This window comes from Furipterus horrens, unplaced genomic scaffold (assembly GCF_987537825.1).
Source record: "Furipterus horrens unplaced genomic scaffold, mFurHor1.1.pri manual_scaffold_10, whole genome shotgun sequence".
Lineage (NCBI taxonomy): Eukaryota > Metazoa > Chordata > Mammalia > Chiroptera > Furipteridae > Furipterus > Furipterus horrens.
Genome location: NW_028327180.1, coordinates 52968313 through 52987939, shown reverse-complemented (window position 1 = coordinate 52987939; position 19627 = coordinate 52968313).

The following is a 19627-nucleotide window of genomic DNA, read 5'->3' as shown; positions in this document are numbered from 1 at the left end:
GTAGTCAACACCGGCAACTCCTGCGGCGCACCTGAACCCAAGCTGTATCGACTCCGTCTTTCCCTTGGACCCTTCAGCTGCGAAGAGAGGGGGGGTCTGCTGCATGGGCAACAGCAGACCCTCCATATTACCCTGCCCAGGCTCTGTAGCTTCAGCGTCATCACAAGATGTCGATTCAACACGGGAGGAGACAGATACCATGTCACTCCCGAGTCGGACTGCACAGCCATTCTCGGCGGTGCAGAGACTCTTAAGAAGCTACACCATCGTCTCTCGAGACGAACTGCTGCCGACGGTCTTTCTTACCTTTTATTCACCAGTTTCATCCATTTTTTATTTTTCTTTCCATCTCTGAGCTTCAGATTCTCTGGCTTTCTCTCTTTTGCCCAACACACCATGCTTTTTCCCACTAAAGGGCCTCTGGACATACTTGCTTCTCTCCCTGGAGTTCTCTTCTCATCTTTTCGTGGCCAAATTATTATAATTCCTAATTTTTCAGTTCTCAGTTCTAGGGTCCCTCACTCAGGAAAGCCTTCCCTAACCCCATAGCTTAGACCAAATTTCTGTCTGAAACAAGATTATTATTTTTTATTCTGAAAACTTGTTAGTTTATCACACACTTAACTTGTCTAATTATTTGATTATCTGCTTCCTCTGGTAGATTATACATTCCAGAAAGCCAAGCTTCTGCTTGTTTTTGTTTACTCTGTTACCACACATACCTAGCAGTGTCTTGTGTTATAGATACTGTGTTAAATACAAATTTGTTGAATGCAGTAATCTAATATGATTATCTAGTTACATTCTTGTGTGTTTTTAGAAATTTTGAACATAATTAAAACAACTTAAATCTAAATACAAGAGATGCTTGAAGACTGATGGGCACACTGAGTGTATTTGACTGTTTACCAAACACATTTACCCACAAATCAGATGAAACTTATTGGCTCCATTCATGGTAACAATTAGAAAGAATCTTGCTTATTGGATAATAGAAATTACATTGATCTTGCCTGTATTACAGTTAAAACTGTGGAACATACAATAGAATAAAAAACTTTAAAAATACCAGTCATGAAATCTCAATTATTTATGATGCCATGTTAAATGATAAGGCTTTAGGGAATTTGTCTGGTGTCTTTGACGAGGTTATGGCTAGGCTTAATTTCTAGCATACCTAAAATATTAAAAATACAGCATTATCTATGGTTAGGCCCTGGCTGGTTTAGCTCAGTGGATTGAGCGTCGGCCTGCGAGCTAAGTGTCGCTGGTTCGATCTTCCAATCAGGGTACATCAGAGAAGGAAAACTCTGACTCCAAAAAACCTCCGCTTCCTTGCGGCATACCTCTTCAGGGGAAAGGCTAAGGGAGTAAACCCCGACAGAAAATCCGGAGCCGGAGTCCCTAAGGCGGTTTGACGTTGTAGTCAACACCGGCAACTCCTGCGGCGCACCTGAAGCCAAGCTGTATTGACTCCGTCTTTCCCTTGGACCCTTCAGCTGCGAAGAGAGGGGGGGTCTGCTGCATGGGCAACAGCAGACCCTCCATATCACCCTGCCCAGGCTCTGTAGCTTCAGCTTCACTGGAGAGGACACTCCAGCGTCATCGCAAGATGTCGATTCAACACGGGAGGAGACAGATACGATGTCACTCCCGAGTCGGACTGCACAGCCATTCTCGGCGGTGCAGATAGACTCTTAAGAAGCTACACCATCGTCTCTCGAGACGGACGGCTGCCGACGATCTATGGTTAACCCAAGTGAAACAACTGTGAACTTACAAAGAAGGAAAATTTTTGTAACTCACTTAAGCCATGCAATCAGTAAGTAGAAAGCAGAGATTAAAATAAAATTTCTGAGACTTCCGGCCAAGATGGTGGCCTAGACAGACACGCTGCATCTCCTTCCACAACTAAGAAGGAATACAACTACCTCAAAATTAGAGAAAACCAGAAGTTCCAGAAAATCAACCCGCATGGAAGTCCAACAAATGAAGATACAAGGAAGAAATACTTATCCAGACAGGTAGGAGGGGCGGAGTCGGGGCAGAGAGTACGCAGTGTGGTGGCAACAGCAGCAGCGGTGGCGGCGGCAGCGGCAGGTCAGCAGAAAGTGAAGTCACATATTTTAAAAAGTCGGGAGGGACACCTGGGGCGCACTCCTAGCATTAGATCAGACCACAGAGCTCATGGTTCCAGTGCTGGGGAAGATAAATCCTCACTGCTTCTGACTATGCAAACCAGTGGGGGGGGGTTAGGGTGGAGGAAGAAACTGACAATCTCTCAGCAGAGTCCACTTGTTTAAAGGGCCCCCATGGCCTTAGAACATCCACAGACCCACCCACTCTGTGAACGATGGCCAGGACAACAGCTAGAGAGATGCCAGTCTCATACGAAAGTGGGAAAAGTGCCTGGAAGGGGGGTGAGTGCTGAGCAAGTGGCAGTGTTCCTTCTCCCACCCCTCTCCCACATACAGAGTCACAACGTCATGAAATGGGTCTCCTTGTACTGGTGAATACCTAAGGCTCCACCCCTTAAAACATAATAGGTGTGACAGCTCTACCGAAGACACAGAGGCAAACAAACACAGGAGCCTGTCAAGTTGAGGATACAGAGAAGTATGGCCCAAAAAGGGGAACAGATCAAGGTTGCAGTGGGAGAATTAAATGACAAGAAGATAGACAACCTAATATATGAAGAGTTCTAACACTGGTGATAAAGATGCCCACAGACTTGACAGATATCCTTGAGTATGGCAAACACATAAGGGAAAAAGTAAAAGCTATGCTGGATAAAACGAAGGAAAATCCACACAAAACCAGTGGTGAAGGGAAGGAAACTGGGGTTCAAATCAATGATTTGGAACATAAGGAAGAAAAAAACAGACAACTAGTACAGAGTGAGGTAACAAGAATTGAAAAAATGAGGAAAGGCTTAAGAAACTCTGGGACAACTTTAAATGTGTCAACATCTAAATTATAGGGATGTCCGAAGGAGAAGAGGAAGAGCAAGAAATGGAACACTTACATGAGAAAATAATAAAGGAAAACTCCCCAAATTTGGTGAAGGAAATAGACATACAAGTCCAGGAAACACAGAGAGTTCCAAACAAGCTAGACCCAAAAAGGACCACACCAAGACACATTGTTACAGAACCCCTGGGCTGCTCCAATTGAAAACAAACCCACGGGCTCTTTAGTTAGGGGTCTGATTGCCCGCCGCCAAAAATTACAACTCTGAATATTATATTTGAGTGAAAAGAAAAATTGTTTATTTAACAGTTACACATACTCTTGCCTCCCCTCTACCAAACCTAACCAGTTTTAGAGGGGTCAGAAACACCGTTTCCCTACTTCCTAGGCACAGTTCAGCTTTACCAGCAGCTGCCAATCACTCAATCTGATTGGGGAGGTCCTTTCTGTGCTGTGGTGCCCTCCAGCTCTCAATGCAGGACCGCCTGGATTCTCAGCCTCCTTGTGAACTGTCTTCTTTCTGCAAACCACGTGGATCTCCTCTCCTTCTCCAGAGCACCTCTGCGAACACTCACCAGCGAGGGAGACAGCCCCAGAGCGTGCCCCCGAGCATGCCCCCCCTAAAGTGTTCACAGCTGCCTATATATCCCTGACTGCGTCCTCTGACGCAGTGGGTGTTGCCAATAGTTCTGACCATTGGCAGAACACCACATAGGCTCTGTGTGCTTTCCATACCATCACCTGGTTCAAGACTCTTCCCATCCACCTGAGGCTTTGGATGCATTAAAGCAATTTACATAATGAAAGACACCGGCCATCAGCCTCAGGCATGTAGAGGCATTCTGAAAGCTGCTTCCTTCTCCCCATCCCCCAGCCACAAACTCCAGGGATTTTTGGACTCCCCTGTTTCTGTAACAACATCATAATTAAAATGCCAAAGATTAAAGATAAAGAGAGAACATTAAAAGCGACAAGAGAAAAGAAGAGAGTTACCTACAAAGGGGTGCCTATAAGGCTATCAGATGATTTCTCAAAAGAAACTTTGCAGGCAAAAAGGGACTGGTAAGAAGTATTCAAGGTGATGAAAAACAAGGACCTACAACCAAGATTACTCTAGCCAGAAAAGCTATCATTAAAAATGGAGGGGCATATGAAGTGCTTCCCAGACAAAGTAAAGCTTAAGGAACTCATCATCACTAAGCTATTATTATATGAAATGTCAAAGGGATTTACTTAAGAAAAAGAAGATCAAAACTATGAACATTAAAATGAAAACAAACTCACAACTATCAACAACTGAATCTAAAAAATAAAAACAAAATCCAACTAAGCAAACCAGAATGGGAACAGAATTATAGATATGGGATCATTTGGAGGGTTATTATCTGGGAAGGGGAAGGGGGAGAAGTGGGAAAATGGTTCAGGAATTAAGAAGCATAATTGCTTGGTACAAAACAGATATAGGGAAGTTATGAATAATATAGGGAAGAGTGACACCAAAGAACTAATATGCATAACCCATGGACATGAACTAAGGGGGGTGGGATAGCTGGAGGGTACTGGGCAAAGTGGAGCAAAGGGGAAAAATTGCAATACTGTAACAACATAATCAATAAAATATATTTAAAAAATAAATAAAATAAAATGTCTGCCTGGCTCTGTGTGCTTTTTTTTAAAACTTGTACACTGGTGCCTCTTTTTTGAGAGAAAACAAATTTTATTCTTTCTCATTACCACTCTATAATTAATCTTTCAAACTTGGAGAACATTACACTGCAATTTAAAACTCTACCAAGTGACTAGTGTAGAATAGTATATTATCTATAAATGGCCTATAATAGTTTTCTCACTCTCAGGTTACAGCTTTCTGTGTTTAAATTAACATGGGCACTGAAAGTATATAAAACCTTTCTTAAAAAACAAAAAACAATGACCCCTGAAACAGATTTCAATATGAAAGGGCTCTGTGGAGTCCAAATGATATACAAAAGAAAATTCTTTTTAAAATTCTTTATTGACTGCATTGGAGTGGCATTGGTTAATAAAATTATATAGGTTTCAGGTGTGCAAATTCATAATATGTTATCTGTACAGTGTTGTGTAGATCTAAAGATTAGACAAGTATGGGGATGTTCTGTCCTCTTTTTATCTCTCTGCTGCAAACCAGTGAAGCAGCATCTCATAAAAGGTTCTGTAATCTACTTGCATCTTGGTTTCCATGAGGGGTTTGAGGTTTCAGATTCTCGTATTCATTCCTGTTCACCGCTAGAATCATTTCTTCAGAGAATAGTCACTCAGCAGCAGTATGTTTCCTGGAGGCCTCCCAGCTTTGAGCAGAGCTCATCTGCTCTCCCCTTTTGACCTCCCTCACCATCCAGGCACCCCTCAGGTTTGCCCTCCTGAGCTTCCTTCTCTCCCTTTCCCCCTCAGTTCCACTCCCTTTCTCCTAGCTAGCAACTTGGCAAGCAGTCCATCAGACATCATTAAGTACTTAAATTCACAATGGTGAAAGCACAGGACAGATGACACAGGTGGTAGAGATTATATTCTAAATCAGAAATAAGAGGCAGATCCAAAATACTTAGTCTTGCATCACTTTTGTAAAGAGAAACAGGAAGAAAAGGGACAATAAATTCAAGTGAATAAAGAGGTTGAAGAAAAATATCTTATTCAAACTATAATAGTAATGGCAAAAGCTTCACATAGAAACAAAAAAATTAGCACCTTCTATCTGACTTTAAAAGATGTATCATTATAAAAGTACTCCTAAATCACATTAACCAGGGGGAACTCAGAATTCTCTTTGTAAACCTAATTTCAGCCCATTAATCATGTTTTATGTGCATTGCAAAGAACACCTGATTCAGAGTCAGGAGCTCTATGTTCTCCTGTGACTAATTTTGCTACCTCTTGGCAAAATACCTATTATCTGGGCTCCAGAGTCTTATTTATAAATTGGGATTGTTAAACTGGTTGATCTCTTAAGACATTTTTTTAAACATCAGGATGCTATGTTTCCATGTTTTTATTGATTTGTTCCTCTTTCTTAAGACCTTCTTCACTGTAAGTAGAAATTTGACTTACCAGAATAATGTCAAATTCGGGACTCTTATTGCTAATGTATTTGCCATTTCTAACCACAGATTTATCAATTAGTATGCATAGAAAATGTCGTGTAATAAATACAAGAGTCATAAAAGATAAGCTCACTCTGCCACCCAAAGGACAAAGTTATTCTTGGGAAATGGCAGACCCAGTGTAAATAGAGCATGTAGTAATTTCACCTCTTAATTCTGGTAATCCCATTACTTCACTAAGAGACATTGAACAAATTACTTAATATTATCGGGTTTTTTTATTTCCTAATGAAAAACTAAGGGTAATAATAATTTCCTCATAGGATTAGTGTGTAGGTTAAATATGATAATTAATGAATAATGCATGACATATATACTCTCAATTTTGTTGACAGGTTGACATTATTCTCCACTTCAATTTAACTCTGCATCATAAGAGCTTTATGAAATATACTAAATTTAGTAAGGTCAAACAGTTTAAACAACATAGACTTAAAGTCAAATGGTGTCAGAATATGAAATGAAATGCAATATAATTAGATATTCTTGTGTTGGACAAGTAAGCCCAACGTGACAGACTTCATCAGACCCATATTCCTATAAAACTATTTCTCACTTTCTCCCTGCTCCTCAGCAAGCTGTCATTTTCTTCATCTTTCAACCAATTATACAAACTCACATGCACTTTCAGCAACCTCAGTCTTTCTCTGATTCCTTTATAGCAAAGTTGTCTCAAAAACTCATCTTGTAGTCACTGTCCCTAGTTCCTCATGCCCTCTATAACCCACTCCTCAAGTTCACCAGAGATCTCCAGATTTTAGTTTCAATGGTCAATCCTCAGGCCAGTTTCATTTCTCAGTCATGTTTGACCTGTTATTTGATCCTTTAATTTTCAGACACATTTTTCTTCGCTGACTTCCAGCCCTACTGCTTCTCCCTTATGAGCTGCTCCTTCTGATTTAAAGTTCTTCACTCATTTCTCCTTGAACCCTAGACCTTTGGGCATCAGAGGGCCTCAGGTCTCTCTCTTATTCCCTTTTCTGTCTATACATATTCCTACTTGGCATTTCTATTTTGATGTCTGGTGGGCATCGTCGTCGTCGTCGGCAGCCGTCCATCTCGAGAGACGATGGTGTAGCTTCTTAAGAGTCTATCTGCACCGCCGAGAACGGCTGTGCAGTCCGACTCGGGAGTGACATGGTAGTATCTGTCTCCTCCCGTGTTGAATCGACATCTTGCGATGACGCTGAAGCTACAGAGCCTGGGCAGGGTAATATGGAGGGTCTGCTGTTGCCCATGCAGCAGACCCCCCCTCTCTTCGCAGCTGAAGGATCCAAGGGAAAGACGGAGTCAATACAGCTTGGGTTCAGGTGCGCCGCAGGAGTTGCCGGTGTTGACTACAACGTCAAACCGCCTTAGGGACTCCGGCTCCGGATTTTCTGTCGGGGTTTACTCCCTTAGCCTTTCCCCTGAAGAGGTATGCCGCAAGGCAGCGGAGGTTTTTTGGAGTCAGAGTTTTCCTTCTCTGTGGTGGGCATCACAAATTTAATATATATATATATAAAAGTTTTTTAAAAGCCCTCCTGATCTTCATCCCCAAAACTGTCCTTCCTGATGTCTTGCTCATCTCAGGAAGTGACAATGCTATATAGCTACTTTAGCCAAAGATCATGTTGCCATCCTGAGCACACTCTTCATCTCCGACTCCATGCACAATCTGTAGAAAATGTTGTTGGCTCTTCCTTTTGAATAGATGTAGAATCGACCTCTTTTGATCTCCTTCACTGCTACCACTTGGAGAGAAATTCACAGTCATCTCTCACCTGGGTCACTACAACTTCTTGATCAGTTGTTTTACTGTTTCCATCATTGCCTCTCCTTCATCGTCTATTTTCCAAAAGTAACCTGATATCCTTTTAAAATAGAAGCAATCTCACGTCACCCCTCTCTTTACAAATCTTATAATGGCTTAACATTTAATTGAGTAGAAGCTAAATTCTTTGCAATAATTTACAAGTCCCTCACTATCTGGCACCCTGCTACTCTTGAACCCCATCCTTTACTCTTCCCCTCAGCTCTCTTCAGCTGTGCTGTACTTCTTGCTGTACCGAGAACAAATAGGCCAGCATGTTGTCACTTCAACTTCAGATTTCTATCCTTCACTCTTTTCAGTCCTTTCCTCGAGTATCATTTTTTCATTAATATCTTTTCTGCTCATTCTCTTTTAGACTGCATATCCCTTCATACAATACATCTAAACTCTCCTATCCACTTCTACTAGGCCAGTGAAGACTAAGCACCTGGTCAGTGAAGACTTTTACTTATGTATTTGTTTTTCATTGATTTACCTTTACTAAAATGCAATGCACAAAATGTTGTCTGCTGTTCAGTGCTATACCCCCAATGTCTGCAATAGTACCTCACACATAGTAGGCTCTCAATAAATGCTTTTAGTGCAGATTAACACTTTGTTTGATGATATTGCCCTTAAAGGTTATATTTTCTTTTTAAGAAACTCAATATTAGCAATGTATATCTGAGACTCTTCCTTCTGCCTTTCTGAAGAGGGTGTCCTAGTGGCAGGGATGGCTGAAAGTAAGGAGAAATAACTTATCATGTCAAGACACTTTTTGCAAAATATTTTAACATTACCAACATAAAAGAGAAGGCAATGATCATTTGCTTGGCTGGCCTGTTCAGTTCTTGGTGTCCCTGCTCCTTTCATCAGTGCCCTGTGTGAGTTCTCCCACGTGTCTGGCTTGCCTTTCATCTTCCTCCAGATGCAGCTGAAACATCTTTTTCAAGGTTGATTGAATGGAACTTAGAGTATACTGGGCAGTCTTTTGTGCCTTAATCATCTTCCCCATTTCGTGCCACCCTTCTCTAATTTGACAAATACAACACATTACTCTCTGAGATGAGAGGTCACCCCCTGTCCACCTTTTCTGAACCCACACATCTCATGCCATATTCTTCACGATACTTCTGTTACCCACTATAGAACAGCTGTTCCTTCCTTTCCCCGATTCCTAACCCTCTGCCTATCTCTGCCCACAGTCTGTATATGGTTGTGTGAGAAACTTTGAGTGAGTTCTCTCTCTTTTCTTGGCTTGTGTTTGCAGATTAGATGTAGTAAAGCCTAAGAGATTTGGTAAGTTTGTTTGGACCTCAGTAGAGTGATATATCCGAAGTCTCATGTCTTCCTCCTTTCACAGCTGTCAAACAATTGCAATCCCAGGAAGCATTAATAAAATGTTCAGCTTATCTTCTGAAACACGCACAAGCCCTTTGAAGACAGAGGCCACGGCTCCGTCGTCGGCAGCCGTCCGTCTCGAGAGACGATGGCGTAGCTTCTTGAGAGTCTATCTGCACCGCCGAGAATGGCTGTGCAGTCCGACTCGGGAGTGACAATCCCTGCCGCACTTGTTACAGGTGAAGGCAGATGGCTGTTGTTGCTGCTGCTGATGCTGCTTCCGCCTCGATCTTTTCTGGACCGCCTCCTCATTGCGCGCAGCCTCTGCACGTGACGTACCTTGCCTGACCGTGAGCCTCCAGGCTAGGCGGTCGTCTGCTTGAACTTCCCATGTGTTGAGATTGATGGAGCATTGTGTCATGTCCTTTTTGCAGATGTCTTTGAACCGCAGTTTTGGGCGCCCTGTCATCCTCTGGCCTTCTGCTAGCTCGCCGTAGAGGAGGTCTTTGGGGATACGGCCTGCATCCATTCTTTTGACATGGCCGAGCCACCTGAGGCGTCTCTCACTAAGAACTGCATGCAAACTGCTCATGTTGGCTCGCTTCAGCACCTCGGTGTTGGGAACCTTATCCTGCCAGGCGACATGCAGGACGCGTCGCAGGCACCTCATGTGGAAGCTGTTGAGTTTCCTTTCGTGCCTTGCGTAGGTGGTCCACATCTCGCTGCCATAGAGGAGAGTGCTGAGTACGCAGGCTTGGTAGATGCGCAGTCTGGTTTGTCTGGTTTTCTCAGTGAGGCTGGAATTGTTCCACGCTCGCCGGTTCAGTCTGGCCATAACTGTGGCTGCCCTGGCGATTCTCCGATTGACCTCCAAGTCGACTGACAGAGAGCTCGAGATGGTGGACCCGAGGTAAGTGAAATCGTTGAAAACCTCCAGGGTGTATCTGTCGATGGTGATGCATGGGGGAGTCCCCGTGCCTTGAGCCATAACGTTCGTCTTCGTCAGGCTGATGGCTAGTCCGAACTCGTTGCATGCATGGGAAAGGCAAGTGACTAACTGCTGGAGTCCCTCTTCGGAGTGTGATGTCAAGGCTGCGTCGTCGGCGAAGAGCATCTCATGGATGAGCACCTCTTTGACTTTGGTCTTGGCTCGTAGACGGGCCAGGTTGTAGAGCTTGCCATCGGATCTGGTGTGAATGAAGACACCCTCGCTGCAGTCCTTAAAGGCGTATTGGAGGAGCATGGAGAAGAAGATTCCGAACAGCGTAGGCGCGAGGACGCAGCCCTGCTTTACTCCGCTGCTGACTGGGAAGGCCTCAGAGGTTGCGCCGTTGTAGGACACCGTGCTGTGCATGTTGTCGTGAAAGGACATGACCACAGCAAGCAGATGTGGTGGACAGCCAATCTTCCGTAGCAAGCTGAAGAGTCCGCTTCGACTGACCAGATCAAACGCCTTCGTGAGGTCGATAAAGGCGAGGTAGAGTGGTTTATGCTGCTTGTGACACTTCTCCTGCAGCTGGCATAGGGAGAAGATCATGTCCACTGTTGATCGGCCAGCTCTGAAGCCACACTGGGACTCTGGGTAGACGCGGGAAGCAAGGGTCTGCAGGCGGGCAAGAGCGACCCGGGCGAATACTTTGCCGACGACGCTGAGGAGAGAGATGCCCCGGTAGTTGTTGCAGTCGCTGCGGTCTCCTTTGTTCTTGTACATGGTGATAATGTTGGCGTCTCTCATATCCTGGGGGATGTAACCCTCCTTCCAGCAGAGACAGAGTAGATGGTGGAGCGGCTGTAGCAGGACTGGTTTCCTGCTCTTTAGGATTTCTGGAGGGATTCCGTCGCTTCCTGGTGCTTTCCCGCAAGCGAGGCGGTCGATGGCTTTGCTGAGCTCTGCTGCAGTAGGTGGGGTGTCTAGCTCCTCCATGACTGGTAGGTCTGGGATGGCGTTAAGAGCAGTGTCTGTTACGGCGTTCCTCGTTGTGTACAGCTCGAGGTAGTGCTCGGTCCACCGCCGCATTTGCTGTTCCTGGTCAGTGATGACCTCACCTGTCTTGGACTTAAGGGGGGCGATCTTGGAGGGGATTGGGCCTGTTGCCTTCTTGATACCCTCATACATTCCTCGTGCGTTGCCTATATCGGCGGCTTCCTGGATGCTTCTGCACAGGTTTAGCCAATAGGTGTTGGCACAGTGGCGGGCGGTCTTCTGGACTTTGTTCCTGGCAGCCCGTAGAGCTTGAAGTGTACTGGGAGTGGGCGTGGCCTTGTAAGCCAGTAGGGCCTTCCTCTTAGCCTCGATCACGGGTTCCATTTCTTCCCAGTGAGCCTCGTACCAGTCAGCGTTCTTCTGCTCTTTCTTCCCTTAAGCAATAATGGCGGAGTTGTATATGGCGTCGCGGAGACGTGGCCAATTGGATTCGATAATGTCATCTGCCGCCATTCCCTCGCCGAGTGCATCTTCCATCCTGTTGATGAATTGCTGGGTCTTAACTGGGTTGCTGGCACAACTGGTGTTGATGCGTGGGCGACCCTTCATCTTGGAGTGGTGCAACCTCTTCGGCATTATGCGCACCTTGCTTACCATGAGAGCATGGTCCGTGTCGCAGTCTGCACTGTGGTAGCTGCGGGTGAGGAGGGTGCTGCCAATATTCGTTCTTCTGGTGATGACGAGGTCAAGCTGGTGCCAGTGGCGGGAGCGGGGGTGCCTCCATGACACCTGGTGAATCTCTTTGCACTTGAAGAATGTGTTTGTCACGCACAGGCCGTGGTGACACGAAAGCTCAAGCAGTTGCTGACCATTCTCATTGATCTTTCCTCTCCCAAAGTTTCCGAGGCAGGTGGGCCAGGCCATGTGGTCGGCTCCTACTCTTGCGTTGAAGTCTCCAAGGAGATAAAGAGCGTTACTTCTAGGGATCTTGGATAACGCTTCGTCCAGTGCATGGTAGAACTGTTCTTTCTCTTCGGTGGTGGCGCAGAGGGTTGGGGCATACGCGCTAAGAATGCTGACTGGGCCGAAAGTTGTTGACAATCGGAGGGTAAGTAATCTCTCTGTGCCTCCTGTGGGTGGCTCTATGGAGTTAACAAGCGTGTTCTTCACAGCGAACCCAACACCGTGCTGTCTTGGTTGGTCCGGAGACTTCCCTTGCCAGTAGAAGGTGTAGTTGGTTTCTCTGATAGTTCCGTTGTCAGCCAACCGGGTCTCCTGTAGAGCCGCAATGTCGATGTTTAGTCGTGCCAGTTCCCTGTCGATGATGGCGGTTTTCCTGGCATCATTGATCCACGGAAGGTCTGCAGTAAGTCCGGGACACATGGTCCTGATGTTCCAGCTAGCGAGGCGAAGAGCTGGAGGCTTCTTTCTTGTTGTTTGCTTGGAATTGCCTGGTGCGAGTGTTTTGTGGCCCAGTTTTCAAGAGATGCCTCTCTGATCCCCACGCACCCAGTGGGGCAGGCGAGCCATGGCGAGACGGCACTTAATTGGCTGGGGGCTGCCCAGCTTGAGGCGGGCGGTAGCTGTCCAGTGAGGTGCGATGACCTCTCCCACCGTCAGAGGAGACCCCTGGCGCTCGTTTCCTTCGCCAATCGGATGAGCTTATAACCGGTATCTGTCTCCTCCCGTGTTGAGTCGACATCTTGCGATGACGCTGGAGTGTCCTCTCCAGTGAAGCTACAAAGCCTGGGCAGGGTGATACGGAGGGCCAGCTGTTGGCCATGCAGCAGACCCCCCCTCTCTTCGCAGCTGAAGGATCCAAGGGGAAAGACGGAGTCAATACAGCTTGGCTTCAGGTGCGCCGCAGGAGTTGCCGGTGTTGACTACAACGTCAAACCGCCTTAGGGACTCCGGCTCCGGATTTTCTGTCGGGGTTTACTCCCTTAGCCTTTCCCCTGAGGAGGTATGCCGCAAGGCAGCGGAGGTTTGGAGTCAGAGTTTCCCTTCTCCTTAGCCTTTCCCCTGAAGAGGTATGCCGCAAGGCAGCGGAGGTTTTTTGGAGTCAGAGTTTTCCTTCTCTGATGTGCCCTGACTGGAAGATCGAACCAGCGACACTTAGCTCGCAGGCCGACGCTCCATCCACTGAGCCAAACCAGCCAGGGGTAACGGCTAACACGCACATATTCCCTGCAGTGCCTAGTGACTTCAGACCTTGTACTCTTCTGGGACTCAATATGTAGCAGATTAAGAAGACTAATTTATCATAACTTTATTGTTGCACTCAGTTTACAGAATAGATGATAAACATTATAAATTTGTGACTGAAAAAATTCCACTCTAATTTTCCTGAAAATTCAGGCTTTTCTGAGTCACTGTATAACTAGTACAAGGCTGCTTAAAAGCCTCAGAGTCACTTGTAAACAGGAGTTAAGCAGGACCATAAAATACTAGCAGCCAAAATCTTATTATTATTTCTAATAGTTTGGATGTCCGTCATGCCTTTCTTCTTCTAAAAATTGGAAGGAATGTGATAGCATCTCTACAGTGTGCCCATTGCTTCCTCCCACAATTGTATCTTCCAGCGCAGCTTGATCTCTGTGTGCCTGGACTAGCAGTACTTTCTTGATCATGCGCCAGAGGCTGGGCATGGTCCTCAAGCCTGTGCCAGAAACTCTGCAAAGCCAAGGTCATCTCCTCACAAAGAGAAAGTCAAGGACAGGGGTAGGGGCCCTCGGAGATATTCCTTAACTCAGATTGCACAGTTTTAATTCAGACTTGAAATGAACTGTACCACCTCATGGTGAAATGAAATGTGTACCCTCAGCACTCACTCTATCAGGCAATTGCTCATTAATTTTTAACAACATGTGGTGTTACATTTTTGACTCCCCCAAAACTTAACTACATCAGTTGTCCCTAGGTATCAGAGGGGGGATTGGCTCCAGGGTCCTCCCCCCAAGGGAAACAAAAATCCAAGGATGCTCCAGTCCCCTATATGAAATCACAAAGATCAATGGATACCATTGGCCCTCCACATCTGTGGACTCCATATCATGGATCAAAAACAGCACGGGTATTTATGGAAAAATATCTATGTGTAATTGGATGCACACTGTTCAAACGGATGTTGTTCAAGGGTCAACTGTGCTCATTTAAACAGGACAAAAAATTATATAAATATTATATGTATAATGGTTAGATATTAATGAAATGATGAGATTTGCCCACAGATATAAACTGTCTGGTAGAGTATTGCATGAATTAAAATAAAATTGTTTAAAACTAATTTAGATGGAGTCAACTCACATAGAAAATTCTGGAAGACTCTTGGCACGAGGCACTCAGGAGAGACGTGTTTAACAGCGGAACAGGTTGAACGGAATCGGAGCGGTGGGGCTGTGGCACCAGCTGAGGCTGCCCAGTAAGGTGGGGATGGGTTGTGCAGAACTCTGTTTGCTGGAGTAAACAGACCATTATTTATTCTGAAGGCAAAAGCCACAAAGTTTTTAAACACAGAAATATTGTCTTAGACTTATTTTTTTTAATCATATGGCTATCTGAGATGATGAATTGGAGTGTAGAAAGAAGAAAGTATATCATATTTTTGCCTTCGGTTCCTGGCACAGAACTCTTAAAACTCTTGTAGTTTCCTAAGTGATAAGAGCATCTCTTGTTTTAATATTTGGTCTTTGACCCCATCCTTGACACAGGGCTCCCAAAACCCTTGTAATTTCTAAGTGATAAGAGCACTGGGAGCATCTTTTGTTTGAATTAGGCAGCTGGTGAGCTCATGGATGGCTCCTGTATGGAGACTGGTCACCAGAAAGACCAAGCTATAATTAGAAGCTTGGAATTTTTAGCCCTGCACTGCCATCCTCCAGAGAGTGGACAGGAGGTGGAAAATGAGTAAATAATTGATCATGTCTACGTGAGGAAGCCTTCATAAAATCCCAATTGTAGGGGATTTCAGAGAGCTTCGACGTAGGTGAGTTTCATCTATGCACCAGGAGGGTGATGCACCCCAACTCCACAGTGACAGTGGCTCTTGCAGGTAGGCCCCGCCCAGATCATGCCACATGTGTCCCTCCATCTGACTGTCCCTCTGTATCCTTTATCATATCCTTTAATAGACTGGTAAATGTGTCCCCCTGGTTCTGTGAGCCGTTGCAGAAAATAACCAGATTCAAGGGACAGGCAGTCACGGGACCCTCTGACTTGTAGCCAAATTGGACAGAAATTGTGGGTGACCTGGAGGCCTACCTTTTGCAGTTGGCATCTAAAGTGGGGGGCAGCCTTGCACGACTGAGGCCAGAACCTATGGGACCTGATGCCTCCTCCAGACAGGTATGTCAGAATTGACTTGACATGTAGGACATCCTGCTGGTGACACAGATGACTGTTGTGGGGAAATCCTTCCACAGCTTTGGTAACCAGAAGTATCAGGAATGATGTGTTCTGTGTGAAAGTAAAGGAGAACAACAAAGGAAGAGAATGCTGGGGTTTTTTCCACACACAAGAGAATGGCAAAAAAAATATTCAGATGGCAATGCTAAATGTTGGTGAAGATTTGGAGCAATTCAGATCCTTACATATGATTGATGGAGATGTGGAGTGATAATATCTAGAAAACATCTTATCAGTTTCTTGTGAAGTTAAATATGCACTGCCATGTGACCTAGTAATTGCACTCTTGGTATTTACCCTGAGAAATGAAACTATTATGTCCAAAGACTTGAACACATGTGTTCATTGCTGTTATATTCATAATAACCACAGACTAGAAACCACCTTAACCCCCATGAGTGGTAAAATGAATTACACACATTATGGTATAGACATACGATAGTACACTACTGAGTGATTTAAAACAGAAAGAACTGCTGGTGCACACAATGAAACAGATGAGGCAGTTTTAAAATATGTTCACAGATTCTTTTTCATAGTCTTTAGGGCATGGAAATAGGTAATGACAATGTTCTGTATTTGCACTGTGATGATAGTGACATTTGTCAAAAGTCATCAACTGTTCCCTTAAAATAAGTGTATTGTATGTATGTAAATTATATCTCAACATATTTGTAGTTTAAAAAGAGGGTCAAATATACATATGAAACTAGAAACTAAAGAAAAGCGCTATAGACCGGTCCAAAGGACGGGTAGATGTCTGCAAATATTTGTCCTCCTAGTGGTCACTCGGTCACTTATGACCAAATCTTGGGCCTTGGGCTGCTTATGGCATTTCAACACAAAATTCAACCTAGCTAATTCTGGAAGTTCAAAGCTTAGGAAAAATGAACAATGATTTGCTCTTTTCCCACTAGAAGTTTTCGTGTTCTAGCAACATGTATCTCTTTTCCGTAGGAAAGGCTTGCTGGTGACTACAGTAAGTTCCTTACTTTGGACAGCAGGGGACGCAATTGCCTCATCAAATAAAAACCTGTGTTTTCTTAAAGCAAAGCAGCGGGCCTCAGGGCCTCATCACCTTAAAGATCCAGGGAGTATCATGAATTGACATGATGAGTAGATTTCCTCCAATGACAAGTAAAGTGCAGGAAAGTACAGCACTGACTTAATAAATAGTATCTAAAAGTAGTATCTGTAGTTCACAAATGTTAAAACGTGAAAGGATGTGACCTTTACCATCAAGGAAATACTGTAACTAACCACATGCTATTTGCAGGTGCCTGTAACTCTCACAGCCCTGGCCACTGCTTTCCAGTGTCCCAGGCATCTGCCTCTTTAAGCTCCCTGTGCATGCACAGACTTGAACTCTGGTAGGGACCAACCAAGTGCCAATGCCCCTGCTGGTGGATAGCTCAGAAAACAGCAGAGATTTCTGAGGCCAGCAGAGCCCAGGACAGTGAAGGATGGTGGTGGGCACTAGGTATTGGCTGGTGGACATTGGAGGCTGTACCCTTCTTTCATTTAGACTTTTGGGATGGTTAGGAGGGAAATCAGGGATTTTCTCTGGTGTCTATAGTGGAGCCTGCAGCAAGTGCTTGCTGTTCTGGTAGGTGGCCCACAGTGGCTCAGTAACTGCAGGGATATGAACAAGCTGACAATGTCGGGAAGATAACCATCCCCACCCTTGCCACAGAGCATGAGAACTTCATGTCCGAGAGGTCAGGGGAAGATTTTATCTACCCATGGTCCTTCCATTCTTAAAGAGCTCTTTACTAGTGAACATTGTTTGGACGTAGTTTTCTTTTTTTAAAAAGTGAATTGTTCCTCAAGTTTTCATGAATCTCTGCACTTAAAGCTGGGCTCCTCATTTTGGCCAAGACCATCACATCCTTTATTGGTGGCTACCTTTGTAACACAAGAGATCTACACACACCCTGTCCAAAAAGGTGTGAACATGTTCCTCAAATTTATAATTTATTCTGTACTTCTATTTATTGCATAAAGGAATAACCATTACACTAAAAAAAGAAACAAACAATAATAAAATAAACAGAAAGTTAAAATGCCTTTAAGTTATCAGTTACCAGTGAATGTAAAAATTCCCCCCATGGAGGCAGCCTTCTCCAGGGTAAAGGCTGGAAGGTCCACCTCTAAATGCAATCACTGGGCTGACACTGTGATCTAAAGACAGTACAGGTAACGCCACTGACATAGAGGAGGGGATGAGAGGGCTATGGCACAGCCTGGCTCAGGGAGAGGGTGTGACAGTCCTACTCTTCATATCCCTGGACAAGGAACTGAAATTTCTTCAGTATTCGGCCATTTCTGTTAGAAATAGTAAAAACCGAAACCAAGGAAGCTGAGATGCAAGATTTATTAAGAGGAACCTGCCGGGCTGTCTCAAAGGAGAGAACAGCAGCTGGCGTACAGGCTGCCACGGTTTTAAAGGGAGGGATAGGGGATGTCTGGAACAGGGTATCGGGGTGCCTAGTGATTGGTTTGGCCTGGGGGTAATGGCAGGAACAATGGGTTGAGTCTGGGGGTAATGGCGTGAACAATGGTGGGAACAACGAGGTAGTTGGTGTTCTGTTGGGTGTGTTGTTCGGGAGAAGGTACTTGGTGATTTATTGGGCATGTTGCTAGGGATAAGAATAGAATAAGGGAGTAAAAAATGTTCTACCCCCTACTGGTGTTTTGCAAGATTTGAGGAACTTTTCACTGGACTTCTCAATAGTCATTGTTTGTGGTTTTTACTTCCTGCTAATCAACTTATTGGGTGGGGGTTTTTGAGGCTCTTACTGGACCTAAGAATTTCCTTTTGTGTTTCTGACCACAGACAATACACCTGGGGTCAATACCTCCCTGCACAGGATTTAGGTGACAACTCTGTGGAATCTGCAAACATTGTCAATAACTATCACAGGTAATTCAGTGACACTCAGCTGGGTGCACGAACTTGTGTGCATGCATGTATGTATGTGTGTGTGATATTAGCAATGTCCAGAGGAAACCGTTCCAGACCATGCAGGTTCCTCTGTCCTCAGACCTCTTCAAAGACTCCTCTCCAGTGGAAAATTAGTCGTGTTAATTGAATAAGAAAGAGGGTCCTTACAAACTCTAAGTCCCAAATTTAGTTCCAAATCAAAAGCAGAACCAAGTTACTTCTATTGGGCTGAATGGATAAACTTGGCCAAGGATGCAGCTTTCAGCCCAAGAGGATCACCTTTGTTAAGATGACCTGAAGGCAATGCAGGTGGGGCTGGTTGTAGAGGCTGCGACTAGGAACCTGGGTCGGGACGGGTCCTAAGTAATCTCTCTGTAGAACCTGTTTTCTTCTCTCGGCCATGGTCACATACCACTTAAGCAACACACCCTGAGGCCCACAGTAAAGGCTTTGCCAGAGGGTTGTACTAGGAGTGAGGTTTTACCAGATCAACAGAGGATTTAGACACGGCTCTACTGCTGTACCCATTGTGTCACAGGTGAGCACACAAAGTCCTGTATGTTATCAAAAACAAACAAAAGACTTGCCTGAGTCCCTCTCTAAGCTTTTAGACTTCAGACAAAAACCCACCTGTCCCTCATCCAGGACTCCTCTACTCTGCTCAACAGCAGCTCACTTGTCCCGGCCCCTCTGATGCTGGAGAAAAGTAAACAGGGACCCAAGGACAAGACAGAGGAAGGCAGGAAGTGCTTGCTCCAGGAGGAATCTCCAGCTCAGCCAGACCTTGGGCAACCCCTTGCAACCTGCCTGGTGGCACCAGGGTGGCTGGGCTGAGCAAATCGAGTTATGTTTCCCATCACCGTCACTGGCACACTCAGCTCCTAGTCACAAGCATTCCTGGGAGAGAGTCTCCTGCAGGGAAGTAAGTGGCTTTCCTGCGAACTTAGGGGGAAAGGCCTGGCAGATGGCTCGAGATGGGATTTTTAGGGATGAACAGGTATCAAAACTGAAGAAGAAAGTTTAATAATTCATAAAATGGAATAAAATGGATAAAATTGAAATAAAGGAAGGGAGCAGGGCTAGGTACAAAAAGATGCCCCGGTCCAAAGGGCCAG